Here is a 14,907-nt window from a genome sequence, read left to right as displayed (position 1 = left end):
GGAAGTGCGCCGCCCGGGAATCGAACCCGGGTCGCAAGAATGGGAATCTTGCATGATACCACTACACCAGCGGCGCCGGTGAGGACAGACCTGCTCTATGTGCCTGAAGACTGCCACCAGACTGACCACAGGGCTCTATCCACACAGGCAGGTTTATGGTGCTGGGTTTTGTCATCTTTTGTAACAAAAACGTTGTCAGTTTAACAAAATACGACAAAAACACCCATCAAACTCGTCCTGTGTGAATACTGCTTCAATCCAGACCCTGCGGTTTTCAAGCTTTGCAAAACACAAAGAAATTCACGGTATCCGGATGTCACTTAGAGGAGAGGGAAGTCTATCAAAGTGTAATTCACAATTTCGATTTTTGATGGGAGACGCGCCAAAACAGAAAGTCCGGACGGCACAAGGATGGAATATCAGAGACACGAGGGATCCCGATGGAATCACCGCACAGTCCTGAGGCAATCTATGGTTCCGCAGGTCCGAGTCCTGCCCGCTTACACACCAGAAGTTTTGTCCAAGGCTCATTCACACGACCGTATGAATGGGTCCAAATTTGCGTAACTGGTGTGGATCCATTTCAATGGGGGTTGCAAAAGATGCGGACACCGTGTGCTGTCCGCACCTGTTCCGTGGCCCTGCAATCGGGGACAAGAATAGGCTTTTTTTAGAACTGGGACGCCCGTTCAAGCAAATTGCGGAACGCACATGAGCAGCGTCTGTGTTTTGCGGATGTGCAATTTGCGTACCACAAAACACAGCTCGGTTGTGTGAATGCGCCCTTACTTAGGCCTTCTATTGTGCCTACAATTAAGTGCAAATGGAATTTCTATGCCACCCTTGTATTCCACTTTCCGAAAAAGGGACGTGATGTGCCAGTGACTCATTTATCATCATTTACACCAGTTTTCCAGGATGAGTGACATCTACGCCGGCTGCGGGCTCTAGGCACAGGAACTGCATGAGGGTGTGCTTTCCTTCTGCGTCACAGGAACTACACAGCACCGTACCCCAAAATGGTGACAGTGAAAAATACAACTCATCCTGCAAAACACAAGCCCTCCTACCGGTCCTCACCCATCGATGGAGAAATAATGGGATATAGTGGAATGTGGCTGTAAGGAGTTAGGGCGCTGTGATGACTAACAGCGCTATTATACCCCCGGCTGTCGATGCCAGGATCGGAGACACTGATGCTGCAGTCAATGCTGACCGCGGTGTGTAAGTGGTTACAGAGATGGAGGAGGCTCCATTTCTCATCCCGTTGCTGAAAAGTGAGGCAATCGCAGGGTTCTGAGGGGTTGCCATGTACCGATACCTATTCACTCCTGGAATTATGGTGAATAGGCATTCTGTCAGTTCTTAGGCTGGGACTACACGGCAACTTTTGCTGCATAATGGAAGTCAATTCATTTGCAGTAAGATACACAAGTGTCAAAAAATGGAGCACTGCGACTCCATTCACTTCCCTTATGTTCTGAGATCTGTGGTCGCACGGTTCTTGTCACAGCCAAAGTCTCCGTGTAGTCCCAGCCGTACGGCCAGGGGCGGACTGGGAACTAAAAGTGGCCCTGGAAAAAATGCTAAAAGGGGCCCCATTTTGTAGTCGGGTCCAAATTGATGGAAGGCCGGGCCAGCAATACAAAATTGTGGCATATTATACCGCCCCAACAGAGCCAAATACCACAGTCCATCACAAAATACATCCCCAAAAACCTCCATTGGCCAGTTGTGAGGAGGGCTCAGGCGGCCCCCTGGGCATCGGCCCACCGGGAAATTTCCCTCTAAAGTCAGTGGCCAATCCACCCCTGCTTACTGCAACTGACATAATACATCAGGGTATAGAAGTATTACCGGTGATCCCTCTATTGGGACGTAATCAGAAAAAAAAATCACATTCTTTTCACTTACAAGTGTCATTCATTTTATGTACAAAAATAATACAATACAATAAAAAAAACTGCACATAAATGGTATTGCTGTCTGTAACGTCCCATACAATAAAATGATCAGTGAACGTTGTATGAAATAACAATTTGAAAAAATGCCTAAATTGCCTTTTTTGTTTACTCAGCCCCCCAAACAAAGGAGATGAAACAGTAGTATTCACCCCAAAAGGGCACCAAGAAAAATTAAAATTTGCTTTATCAACAGAATAAAATCAAACGTTCAATTCAGACCCTACGATTTCCTGAATTTTTCAAATTTCGCTAAACACAAAACAATTCATATCATCCAGATGTGACACGTGTGAGTGCGGTAAAACTTTGTTCACACTGCGACAACACTGATCCAAATGAAATCACCACCCAGTTCTCTGGTTCCAGAGGTCCGAGTCTTGCGTACAGGACTTACACCCATGAATTTTGTCTGACTTATTTTTTTGGGGGCCTTTAAAAATGCAAGAATAACCACACGCTTTTTTTTAGGGTACCTGCATTTTTTTTGTGGTTGTGACTTTTTTTTTTTGCAAACCAGAAACTGGAATAAAAAAGTTTCAAACTGTAACATTGTGACTTTTTAACCACTTCCCATCTGGGCCATTTGCCCCCTTTCTGACCAGGCCTAATTTTGCAAATCTGACATATCTCACTTTATGTGGTAATAACTTTGGAACACCTTTACTTATCCAAGTCATTCAGAGATTGTTTTTTCGTGACACATTCTAATTTCACTTTTTTGGCAGATTTTCCATTTTAATCCAATTTTTTCTTTAACACACGATGGTTAACAGCCAAACAAAACTATATTTATTAACCAGATTCTGCGGTTTATAGAAACACCCCACATGTGGTCATAAACTGCTGTATGGGCACACGGCAGGGCGCAGAAGAAAAGGAACTCCACACGGTTTTTAGATGCCATGTCCCATTTGAAGCCCCCCTGATGATGCACCCTTACAGTAGAAACTCCCAAGAAGTGACCCCATTTTGGAAACTAGGTGATAAGGTGCCAGTTTTATTGGTACTATTGTTGGGTACATATGATTTTTTGATCATCTATTATAACACTTTATGGGGCAAGGTGACCAAAGAAATTGGTTGTTTTAGCACAGTTTTTATTTATTTATTTTTACAGCGTTCACCTGAGGGGTTCGGTCAAGTGACATTTTTATAGAGCAGATCGTTACGGATGTGGCGATACCTAATATGTATACTTTTTCTTATTTATTTAAGTTTTACACAATAATAGCATTTTTGAAACAAAAAAATTATGTTTTAATGTGTCCATGTTCTGAACTGTGGATGGCACTGTTATGGGGGATCTGTGGATGGCACTGTTATGGGGGATCTGTGGATGGCACTGTTATGGGGGATCTGTGGATGGCACTGTTAAGATCCATAAAAGCCTAATAAACCCCCCAGGCCGTCCCATAGTCTCAGGGTGTGATTCCGTTTCCAGCCAGCCGCAATCCTTCTGGACAAACTTTTACGCCCCTATGCCCAGTTAGGGAAATCCTTCATTTTGGACACTACAGACTTTATCAATAAGACCAAGGGTCTGGACATCCACGGAACTGACTCAATTCTGGTTACCATGGATGTCTCTAGTCTGTATACAGGGAGTGCAGAATTATTAGGCAAGTTGTATTTTTGAGGATTAATTTTATTATTGAACAACAACCATGTTCTCAATGAACCCAAAAAACTCATTAATATCAAAGCTGAATATTTTTGGAAGTAGTTTTTAGTTTGTTTTTAGTTTTAGCTATTTTAGGGGGATATCTGTGTGTGCAGGTGACTATTACTGTGCATAATTATTAGGCAACTTAACAAAAGATAAGAAAACATGCACAAACTTTTTTCAATGTTTTCAATAATATTTTTACAAATTTTCGGATCCGCAAAACACATGTGGACATCTGAATGGAGCCTTACAGGGGGGTGATCAATGACAGAGGGGTGATCACCCATATAGACTCCCTGATCACCTCCGTCATTGATCACCCCCCTGTAAGGCTCCATTCAGACGTCCGCATGTGTTTTGCGGATCCGATCCATGTATCAGTGGATCCGTAAAAATCATACGGACCTCTGAATGGAGCCTTACAGGGGGGTGATCAATGACAGGGGGGTGATCAGGGAGTCTATATGGGGTGATCAGGGGTGATCAGTGGTTCAAAGGGGGTTAATAAGTGACAGGGGGGGTGTAGTGTAGTGGTGTTTTGTTGTACTTTACAGAGCTGCCTGTGTCCTCTGGTGGTCGATCCAAACAAAAGGGACCACCAGAGGACCAGGTAGCAGGTATATTAGACGCTGTTATCAAAACAGCGTCTAATATACCTGTTAGGGGTTAAAAAAATTCGGATCTCCAGCCTGCCAGCGAGCGATCGCCGCTGGCAGGCTGGAGATCCACTCGCTTACCTTCCGTTGTAATTAAGGGGGGGTGTTATTAAGGGAGGGGGTGTAATTAAGGGGGGGGGGTGCAGGATTTGTTCATTTTATTGATGGGGATTTGGATTTTTTTTCTTTTTGGTACAGATGGAAAGGGATTTTTTTTAAGGGGGTGCAGGCTGCACCCCCTTAAAAAAAATCACTTTCCATCTGCACCAAAAAGAGAAAAAATCCAAATCCCCATCAATAAAATGAACAAATCCTGCACCCCCCCCCTTAATTACACCCTCTCTTCTCCCCTTAATAACAAACCCCCCCCCCTTAATTACACCCCCTCCCTCCCCACCTTAATTACACGGTACACCCCGACCCCCCCCCCCCTTAATTACACAATTATTTACTTAACTTTACTTGTGTGTGTTTCACATTTATATTGATGATGCCCCCCGCCGTCCGACCGCTGCGCTGGTATAATAGATGGATCATGGATGGGATCCTTCTGATCCGTGAAGGCGGCGGCGCGGCATCAGCGTCGTGACGTCGTCACGTCATGTTGCGTGCCGCCCGCCGCCGCAATAATCCTTCTTCCACCGGACCGAAGCCGGCGCCGAGTCGCGTCGCACGGTCGCCGCAGTGGATGAAGCCGGGGACAGGTGACTCCGGCGTCAGCACCCCCCTTGTGAGTGGCACCCGGGGCGGCCCGCCCCCCCCCCCCCCTTGGTACGCCACTGCCCATTTCAATTATTTATTTTTACCAGTGAAACCAATATAACATCTCAACATTCACAAATATACATTTCTGACATTCAAAAACAAATCAGTGACCAGTATAGCCACCTTTCTTTGCAAGGACACTCAAAAGCCTGCCATCCATGGATTCTGTCAGTGTTTTGATCTGTTCACCATCAACATTGCGTGCAGCAGCAACCACAGCCTCCCAGACACTGTTCAGAGAGGTGTACGGTTTTCCCTCCTTGTAAATCTCACATTTGATGATGGACCACAGGTTCTCAATGGGGTTCAGATCAGGTGAACCCCATGTCATTAGATTTTCTTCTTTTATACCCTTTCTTGCCAGCCACGCTGTGGAGTACTTGGAAGCGTGTGATGGAGCATTGTCCTGCATGAAAATCATGTTTTTCTTGAAGGATGCAGACTTCTTCCTGTACCACTGCTTGAAGAAGGTGTCTTCCAGAAACTGGCAGTAGGACTGGGAGTTGAGCTTGACTCCATCCTCAACCCGAAAAGGCCCCACAAGCTCATCTTTGATGATACCAGCCCAAACCAGTACTCCACCTCCACCTTGCTGGCGTCTGAGTCGGACTGGAGCTCTCTGCCCTTTACCTATTCAGCCACGGGCCCATCCATCTGGCCCATCAAGACTCACTCTCATTTCATCAGTCCATAAAACCTTAGAAAAATCTAAAAGTCTTGAGATATTTCTTGGCCCAGTCTTGACGTTTCAGCTTGTGTGTATTGTTCAGTGGTGGTCGTCTTTCAGCCTTTCTTACCTTGGCCATGTCTCTGAGTATTGCACACCTTGTGCTTTTGGGCACTCCAGTGATGTTGCAGCTCTGAAATATGGCCAAACTGGTGGCAAGTGGCATCTTGGCAGCTGCACGCTTGACTTTTCTCAGTTCATGGGCAGTTATTTTGCGCCTTGGTTTTTCCACGCGCTTCTTGCGACCCTGTTGACTATTTTGAATGAAACACTTGATTGTTCGATGATCACGCTTCAGAAGCTTTGTAATTTTAAGAGTGCTGCATCCCTCTGCAAGATATCTCACTATTTTTGCCTTTTCTGAGCCTGTCAAGTCCTTCTTTTGACCCATTTTGCCAAAGGAAAGGAAGTTGCCTAATAATTATGCACACCTGATATAGGGTGTTGATGTCATTAGACCACACCCCTTCTCATTACAGAGATGCACATCACCTAATATGCTTAATTGGTAGTAGGCTTTCGAGCCTATACAGCTTGGAGTAAGACAACATGCATAAAGAGGATGATGTGGTCAAAATACTCATTTGCCTAATAATTCTGCACTCCCTGTACTAACATTCCCATGGAGGATGGTATTAGGACTGTGATGGAGACCCTGGTACAACACCAGGAATACTCACTTGAGGAAAACCTCTTTATCAAAGAATTACAAAATTTTGTGTTGAAAAATAACTATTTTCTATTTGAGGATGATTTTTACCTACAGGTAGCGGGTGGGATGTAATGTGGCACCGACATTCGCGGTTATATACATGAATGCCTTTGAAGAACAATTTGTTTATACCCATCAACTGTTTGACAAATGTGTAAAAACTTGGCTACGCTATATTGATGACATTTTCTGTTTGTGGCAGGGATCACTAGAAGACCTACAGAGCTTCCATCGGGATCTGAACTCAGCAGTGGGGTCCATTGCTTTCTCCTTGGAGACTAGTCAGACAAAGATTCCGTTCCTCGATGTTCTCCTCCAGGTAGAAAATAGCCATTTACATTATGACCTATTCACGAAACCCACAGACAGGAATAGTCTTTTGTTATACGAAAGCTATCACCCACCGGGCCTAATCAATTCACTCCCACTATCACAACTGATGAGGGTAAAAGTAAGGCTAACACAAATGAACAATAAGTTCGCAGTTCGCGGGTTCCCACCCAAAATATTGAGAGAACACGCACAACGTGTAAGCAACACAAGTAGAGATGACCTCCTAAAACCAAAAACAAAATCTGGCACTAAACAGGACAGCAGAATCCCCTGTGTAACGACCTACTCCACTTGGAGTACTTCCATTAAAAGAATTGTGTATAAACACTGGCAGATCCTGCAGAGCAGTATCCCCAGTGTTTTTCACCTCAGACCCCTGATGTCCTATAAACGTCCACCCATTATCCGTGACCAACTGGTGAGATCCGATCTTGGATCTATGAAAATTGATGCACAACGCACCATCACGGGATCACCCAACTTGGGTACTTAGCCATGCTTGGGATGTGCCCAGTGTGGCAATGTCACAAAAGGAAATTCTTTCACGCACCCCTCCTCAGGGGAAAAAGTACTATATAAGGGGCCATTTCTCATGTATGACAAATTATGTCATTTATCTCATCAAATGCCCCTGTGGCTTGGGATATGTGGGTGAAACCACACAAAAAATAAAGGACAGAATTAGCCAGCATAAGTCCAATATCCGCACCAACAAAAAGGAAGCCCCTTTAGTACAACATTTCCAGGAACACAAACACACGCCTAGCCAATTACGCTTTCAGGTGATCGATTGGGTCCCAAAACCCCGGAGAGGGGGGGGGTCGTGATGACATGTTACATTCAAGAGAAATGCAATGGATCTGCCGCCTGGGGACCTTGGGCCCGGGAGGTCTAAATAAGGATTATAAATATGCCTAATTTCACGAATGTTTAACTTATACGTTTCTCACATTTCTCTCCAATAGGTTCTTCCTTCACAACGTATCCCCATGATTCCACGTAGAACGTTCACTATAGACCACCCTTCATTAAACATCTATAGTCCAATTAAAGGGGTTGTCCGGGTTCAGAGCTGAACCCGGACATACCCTTATTTTCACCCCGGCAGCCCTCCTGAGCCTGGCATCGGAGCATCTCATGCTCCGATGCGCTCCTGTGCCCTGCGCTAGATCGCGCAGGGCACAGGCTCTTGTGTTTACAATAACACACTGCCGGGCGGTAACTTCCGCCCAGCAGTGTGTTCGGTGACGTCACCGGCTCTGAGGGGCGGGCTTTAGCTCTGCCCTAGCCGTTTTACTGGCTAGGGCAGAGCCAAATCCCGCCCATCAGTGCCGGTGACGTCACCGGGGTTCCTGTCAGCCCCATAGAGAGCCCCGGTACGTCACCGGAACTCAGAAAAATGCCTTTGCCCTGCGCGATTTAGCGCAGGGCAAAGGAGAGCATCGGAGCATGAACTGCTCCGATGCTCATGTCAGGGGGGCTGCCGGGGGGGAAATGGAGGGCTGTCCAGGTTCAGCTCTGAACCTGGACAACCCCTTTAATGTATCGCTGCCATTGGGTATAGTATGCCTACAGACATAGTTATAGTTATAGATATGAAAAGTGTATGTGTTTGATATGCAAAAACCAGTAGCACCATATTGAGACAATTGAATCACACCACCACCCCTTATCAGAATGATGTCTACGAATTTTAGATCCCAAGATACAATGGACATGCACTTAATCGCATCCCCACTATAGTATATACAATACCCTCCCAGACCAGGACCTTAAATGGCCGTAGGGGACTCTAGACATCACTGGGCATGCGCCAGTCCTTCTTCCCACTGAACTCCAGGAACCAAGATGGCGCGGCGGGCATACAGGGGTAATGCGCATGCGCAAAGTCCCTACACACTGCAGCTCCGCCCCCCACACACGTTGGCTACGCACCGCAGCTCCGCTCCCCACACACGCCGGCTACCGCCGGATGTCCGGCTTTGATTCTAAATAAAATACCACGGCGTGCTCCGCATGCACCGCACGCCGTGGAAACACTCAGACCAGCCATCCAGGTATTTATATGATATACTAATGTACTTGTACTTAGACTCATATTATGCGCAATATACGATACCGGCATTTAGGCTCTGGAATCAGACTGCTGCTGCCACTATACCAAATGGCTGTATAGCCCTCATATGTGCTACAGGTTCTTGTATTCTTACATGACATTTCGAACGCCACTTCCCTCCCCAGGGTGAATACAAGGGTTCATTTTGTGATAATATAACTTGGGCAACCCCCATAACCCTGAAATCGCATCTAAATCATAGACCTTAAGGATGACCATATACTTTAACCATGTCGCATCCTGTAATTAATGTCTTACTATAATCATGTATCGAGCCTGCCACTGCAGTCGTGTTTTGGGTTCTATGCTCTAATCAGGTTCTGGCTCTTTGGCTCTCTACTTTAATCATGTTTTCTCCAAATCATGTCTTAACCCATTTTTTCTAGAAAATATTTTTCCCAAATCATGCCTGAAACATGTCTCCCCAATCATGCTTGCCTGAAACATGTCCTTAGCATGTCCTTCCAAATGATATTCATTGCTTTCCTGTATCATAAACATATGACTCTTGACGCTAGCGCACAGCCGCTCTTTTTAATGAAATAATTGACTGGCGCCAGTGCCTTATACGAATGTTGGACCACAGAGGAACTGATGTCTACGGCTTTGTCTACCATCAAATCATGTGTCTAAATTGATATAAAATCAAGTGTCTAAATGATATAGGATCAGTACTTGCATGCTAGCCACGTCTCCCTTTATGACATGAATTATCTATTTATTAATACAACAGATGAATTGTTGATGGCCTTTTGGATGAGCTCTCACTTGTTAAAGGGCTTCTGTCACCCCACTAAAGTGTTTTTTTTTTTTTGGGCTAGTCAAATTAGTTATATTGCGATATATGACAATATAATTGTGTTACTTACTTTGATCCAGCAGTTTCTGCAAAAAACGAAGTTTTAATATATGTAAATTTGGTCTCTACCAGCAAGTAGGGCGGCTACTTGCTGGTAGCTGCTGCAGAAATCCGCCCCCTCGCCGTGTTGATTGACAGGGCCAGCCGGGATCTCCTCCTCCGGCCAGCCCTGTCGGCATTTCAAAAATCGCACGCCTGTGTGGATTCGGCGCAGGCGCTCTGAGATGAGGAGGCTCGTCTCCTCAGAACTCCCTCAGTGCGCCTGCGCCGATGACATCATCGAAATAGAAGACGTCATCGCGCAGGCGCACTGAGGGAGTGCTGAGGAGACGAGCCTCCTCATCTCAGAGCGCCTGCGCCGAATCCACACAGGCGCGCCATTTTTGAAATGCCGACAGGGCTGGCCGGAGGAGGAGATCCCGGCTGGCCCTGTCAATCAACACGACGAGGGGGCGGATTTCTGCAGCAGCTACCAGCAAGTAGCCGCCCTACTTGCTGTTAGAGACCGAATTTACATATGATAAAACTTCATTTTTTGCAGAAACTGCTGGATCAAAGTAAGTAACACAATTATATTGTGATATATCGCAATATAACTAATTTCACTAGCCCAAAAAAAAAAAATCACTTTAGTGGGGTGACAGAAGCCCTTTAAGGAGTGATAGATATGAAATATTTCATGTGAATTGATATGTATATGAATTTTTAATTGTACTGTTCTGTGTTTATATTTGCATTTATAGCTTGACAAAGGGCACCGAACTGGGCCCGAAACGTTGCAATAAGCAATAAATGTCTTGAGATTGTACCACTAGTAAATAAAGATTGAATATAAAGCTACCCTGCTGACCTTGGTGTGCTGTCTCTGAAACACTTATTCAAAGCTACTATTTCACTCCGCGGGTGGAAGGAGGCTATCGGGAGACGTGCACCCACAAAAGCCATCCAACTAGACGTGTGCTGAGGTCTCACTACGGTTATGAAGATGGGTATCTGTGGATGGCACTGTTATGGGGGATCTGTGGATGGCACTGTTATGGGGGATCTGTGGATGGCACTGTTATGGGGTGGGAGATCTGTGGATGGCATTGTTATGGGGTGGGGGGATCTGTGGATGGCATTGTTATGGGGTGGGGGATCTGTGGATGGAACTGTTATGGGGGGATCTGTGGATGGCACTGTTATGGGGGATGTGTAGATGGCACTGTTATGGGGATCTGTGGATGGCGCTGTTATGGGGGATCTGTGGATGGCACTGTTATGGGGGATCTGTGGATGGCACTGTTATGGGGTGGGGGGATCTGTGGATGGCATTGTTATGGGGTGGGGGATCTGTGGATGGAACTGTTAAGGGGGATCTGTGGATGGCACTGTTATGGGGGATGTGTGGATGGCACTGTTATGGGGGATGTGTGGATGGCACTGTTATGGGGGATCTGTGGATGGCACTGTTATGGGGGGGTCTGTGGATGGTACTGTTATGGGGTGGGGGGATCTGTGGATGGCATTGTTATGGGGTGGGGGATCTGTGGATGGCACTGTTATGGGGTGGGGGATCTGTGGATGGCACTGTTATGGGGTGGGGGATCTGTGGATGGCACTGTTATGGGGGATCTGTGGATGACACTGCTATATGTCATCCACAGATCACCCTCATAACAGTGTCCCCCAATACACCAGCCCACCACTCACTGAAGTATTTATAAACATGAATCCTTATCCTGTTATTAAGTTTAACTAACGCTGCGCTCTCCCATGTTCCCCGGTATCCCCACAGCACTTACGAACAAGCTTCCATAGCAGGCAGAGCGGACGGCAGCAGTAACGTCACTCACTGGCGTCGCGTGCCTGCTCCGCCTGCTTCATTCATAAAGTGGGAGGAGCAAGCGCTCGACGCCAGTGAGTGACGTTACTGCTGCCGTCCGCTCTGCCTGCTATGGAAGCTTGTTCGTAAGTGCTGTGGGGATACCGGGGAACATGGGAGAGCGCAGCGTTAGTTAAACTTAATAAAGGATAAGGATTCATGTTTATAAATACTTCGGTGAGCGGCGGGGCCCGGTGTAAGAGTACAGTGACTGCATCGGGCCCCGCCCCTAGTTCCGGACTCCAGCCCCTCCTCCCTCCCGGATCATACATTGCAGGCTGCGATGTAAAATGGAAGCATTCGCCCCATAAGACGCAGGGGCATTTCCCCCCCCCCCCCCACTTTGGGGGGGGGGGGGCGGGAAAGTGCATCATATGGGGTTCTGAGAGCTACAGTTTTTAATTTTTGAGAGATTTTCTTATGTAGGGGCTTATTTTTTGCGGGATGAGGTGACGGTTTTATTGGTACCATTTTGTGGGACATACACCTTTTTGATCACTTGGTGTTGCACTTTTTGTGATGTAAGGTGACAATTTTTTTGACAGTTAGTTATATATTTTTTTATAGTGTTTATCGGACTGGGTCGATCATGTGATATATTTATAGAGCTGACCGTCACGGACGCAGCAATACCAAATATGTCTATTTTATGTTATTTTTTCTATTTTAATATTTTTTTATTTATTATTCCTTACTTGGGAAATTTCTTTTTTACAGGTGAAACCTTTTTTTTTTTTCTTAACACTTTCTTTTTTATTTTACACTTTTCGTACAAGACCTCTGGGGGACATTTTCACCCCCCAGAGAGGCTGTACTGCGCAATACAGCGCTGTACAGCCTCAGTGCGGGGCTGATCGAGGTCTCTGAAAGACCTCACACCGCTCCCGCACTCTCCGGTCCCGGAGAATCACATTCACGGTGACCGCTGGGTATGCAGCGATCCAGAAGGCAGGGACACCTGGGCACTGTCCCTGCCTTCTCTAAGGGTTGCCCTTCTGTCACTGACGATTAGCGTGCAGCTGCAGTTTCTGAACGGACGTTCTGGAACGTCCATTCAGAAATAGAGATCCACCCATAGGACGTTTATAGTCTATGGGCGGACGGGAGGTGGTTAAACGCCACTGTGCCTAAATCCAGGCACAAATAGTGTTTCTACATCGTCCGCGACACTTTCTAAACAGGGGGAGTAGCGTGGGGAGAGTTGTGTGAGCGGAGTCATCGTCTGAAAAAGTGCCAAGAGCTCTAGTGGGCTGAGTTTTTTTAAAAGAAGCCAGAAAGACAAAAAACGCTAGCAGGCTCTCAGTTAAAATCTGCAGCTAGTGTTTTACAGTAAAGAGAAAAATATATAAAAAATAGGTGCAAAAAAAAAAAAAAGGCAAAAATGAAGACACAAAAGAGCAGAAAAAACGCTAGGAAAACCTATGTGTGAAAACAATCTTAGGACTTGTGCACACGAATGTATGCTGGCTGTGCCCGGCCCGCAAACATATATGCGGGCACCGGCCGTGTGCACACTGTATCGCGGATCACATGAATGGGTCCGCAATCCAGAACATACAGAGCGGAAGACCACAGAAGCACTATGGGATGCATCCGTGGCATTTCAATCTGTGGCCTTCGCACCGCAAAAAAATAGAACATGCTCTATTTTCTTTGCGGTGCGGACAGATTGCGGTCTTGCGGACCCATTCAAGTCTGTGCCGGCCAAACTGAAGGTGCCTCAGCATGTGCGGTCCCGTATGGGTGGCCTTAGGCCTCTTGCATACGAATGTATTTTCTTTCTGTGTCTGTTCTGTTTTTTCTGCGGACCTTAAACGGAACCATTCATTTCAATTGGTCCGCAAAACCCCCAGAAAGTACTCCGTGTGCATCCCGTTTCCGTTCCGCTAAAAGATAGAACTTGTCCTATTATTGTCCACATAATGGACAAGGATAGTTGTGTTCTATTAGGGGCCAGCTGTCCTGTTCCGCAAAATACGGAATGCACACGTAACGTCATCCGTATTTTTTGTGGACCGCAAAATACATACGGTCGTATGCAAGAGCCCTTAGGGTACATTTTTCTTATAGGGATCTGCATTTTTCGTGGCTCACACGCAGACCCATTCATTTGGGTCCACAAAAAATGGGGACATCACACATCTGTCACCAGAATACGGTCTACATCTGTGTGGCCGTAACGCAAATTACAGAACATGCCCTATTCTTGTCCATTTTGCAAGAAAAAATGCAACAAAGTGCATTTCTGGCGATGCAAGTGAGAAAAGTACATTATGTGTATTTTGTGGATCTGCAATTTGTGGAAAATGTGTGCAAAACGGATGGCGTGCTGGAGGCCTTCTGTGACTCTTATGCGGTTTTCAGCGCTGGTAAAAATGATAGAAAACTGCAGCTTCTACATTATCAGATTATGGTGAATCCTAAAAATAATTGCCAGAACTAGTTTTTGTAAAAAAAAAAAAAAAAAAAGGGAATATAAAGCGATATGTACTGTACCCCATAATGTTACTATTGAAACAGTGAGCTCATCTGGGGAAAATCAAGCTCTTGCTATGTTGAGTGAAAAGTATAACAGATATGGCTTTTGAAATGCGCAGAAGAAGAAAAAAAAAGTCCAAAGTCCATGACAGGCCACGCCCTTAAAGGGGCTGTCTCACTTCTGCAAATAGCATTTATCAGGTAGATACTAATGTATTGTGATTGCCTATTTTCCATCACATTATACACGTCTCGTTTCCATGGTTACGACCACCCGGTAATCCAGCAGCAGTGGTCGTGCTTGCACACCACAGGAAGAATCGTTGGCCTCTCTGGGGGTGGCCGAGACTATGGGTGCGCACACAGGCACGCGTACGCGGCAGCTCCTGGCCTGACCACCTCGTATCCGCGCTGTAGCGGTGGTCATAACCCCTGGATACGAGCAGTGTATAATGTGAAGAAAAAATGAATCCAGCCAGCAAAGGAGGCAATATGGACAATCACAATACATTAGTAAGTGCCTTGTAATAACTTTCTCTACATGATAAATGCCATTCACTGAAGGGAGACAACCCCTTTAAAACAAATCAGCTTATCTTGGAGATTGCTGTGTATGGCACAGGGAATCTCTGCCCGTCTCATAGAGAATGAATGGCATAGCGGCGGGCATACACCATTCAGAAGTGGTATGGTACCCCCGTTCTCCTGATCGGTGAGGGTCCCACAACCATATTTCACACTGGACTATTACTGTTGAGGACAGCTTT

The 14,907-nt window shown here is 46.0% G+C and overlaps 1 non-coding gene across 1 annotated transcript; it reads right to left on the bottom strand.

The window, feature by feature from the left end:
* Nucleotides 1-5: 5 nt before the first annotated feature.
* On the bottom strand, nucleotides 6-76 carry TRNAG-CCC. The gene has a single exon. It is a non-coding gene; the product is annotated as a tRNA-Gly (tRNA).
* Between the last annotated feature and the right edge of the window lie 14,831 nt (nucleotides 77-14,907).

The sequence above is a fragment of the Bufo gargarizans genome, chromosome 2 (assembly GCF_014858855.1).
Source record: "Bufo gargarizans isolate SCDJY-AF-19 chromosome 2, ASM1485885v1, whole genome shotgun sequence".
Taxonomy (NCBI): Eukaryota; Metazoa; Chordata; class Amphibia; order Anura; family Bufonidae; genus Bufo; species Bufo gargarizans.
The sequence above is the reverse complement of the archived record's forward strand: the minus strand, read 5'-3'. Positions and strand labels throughout refer to the sequence as shown.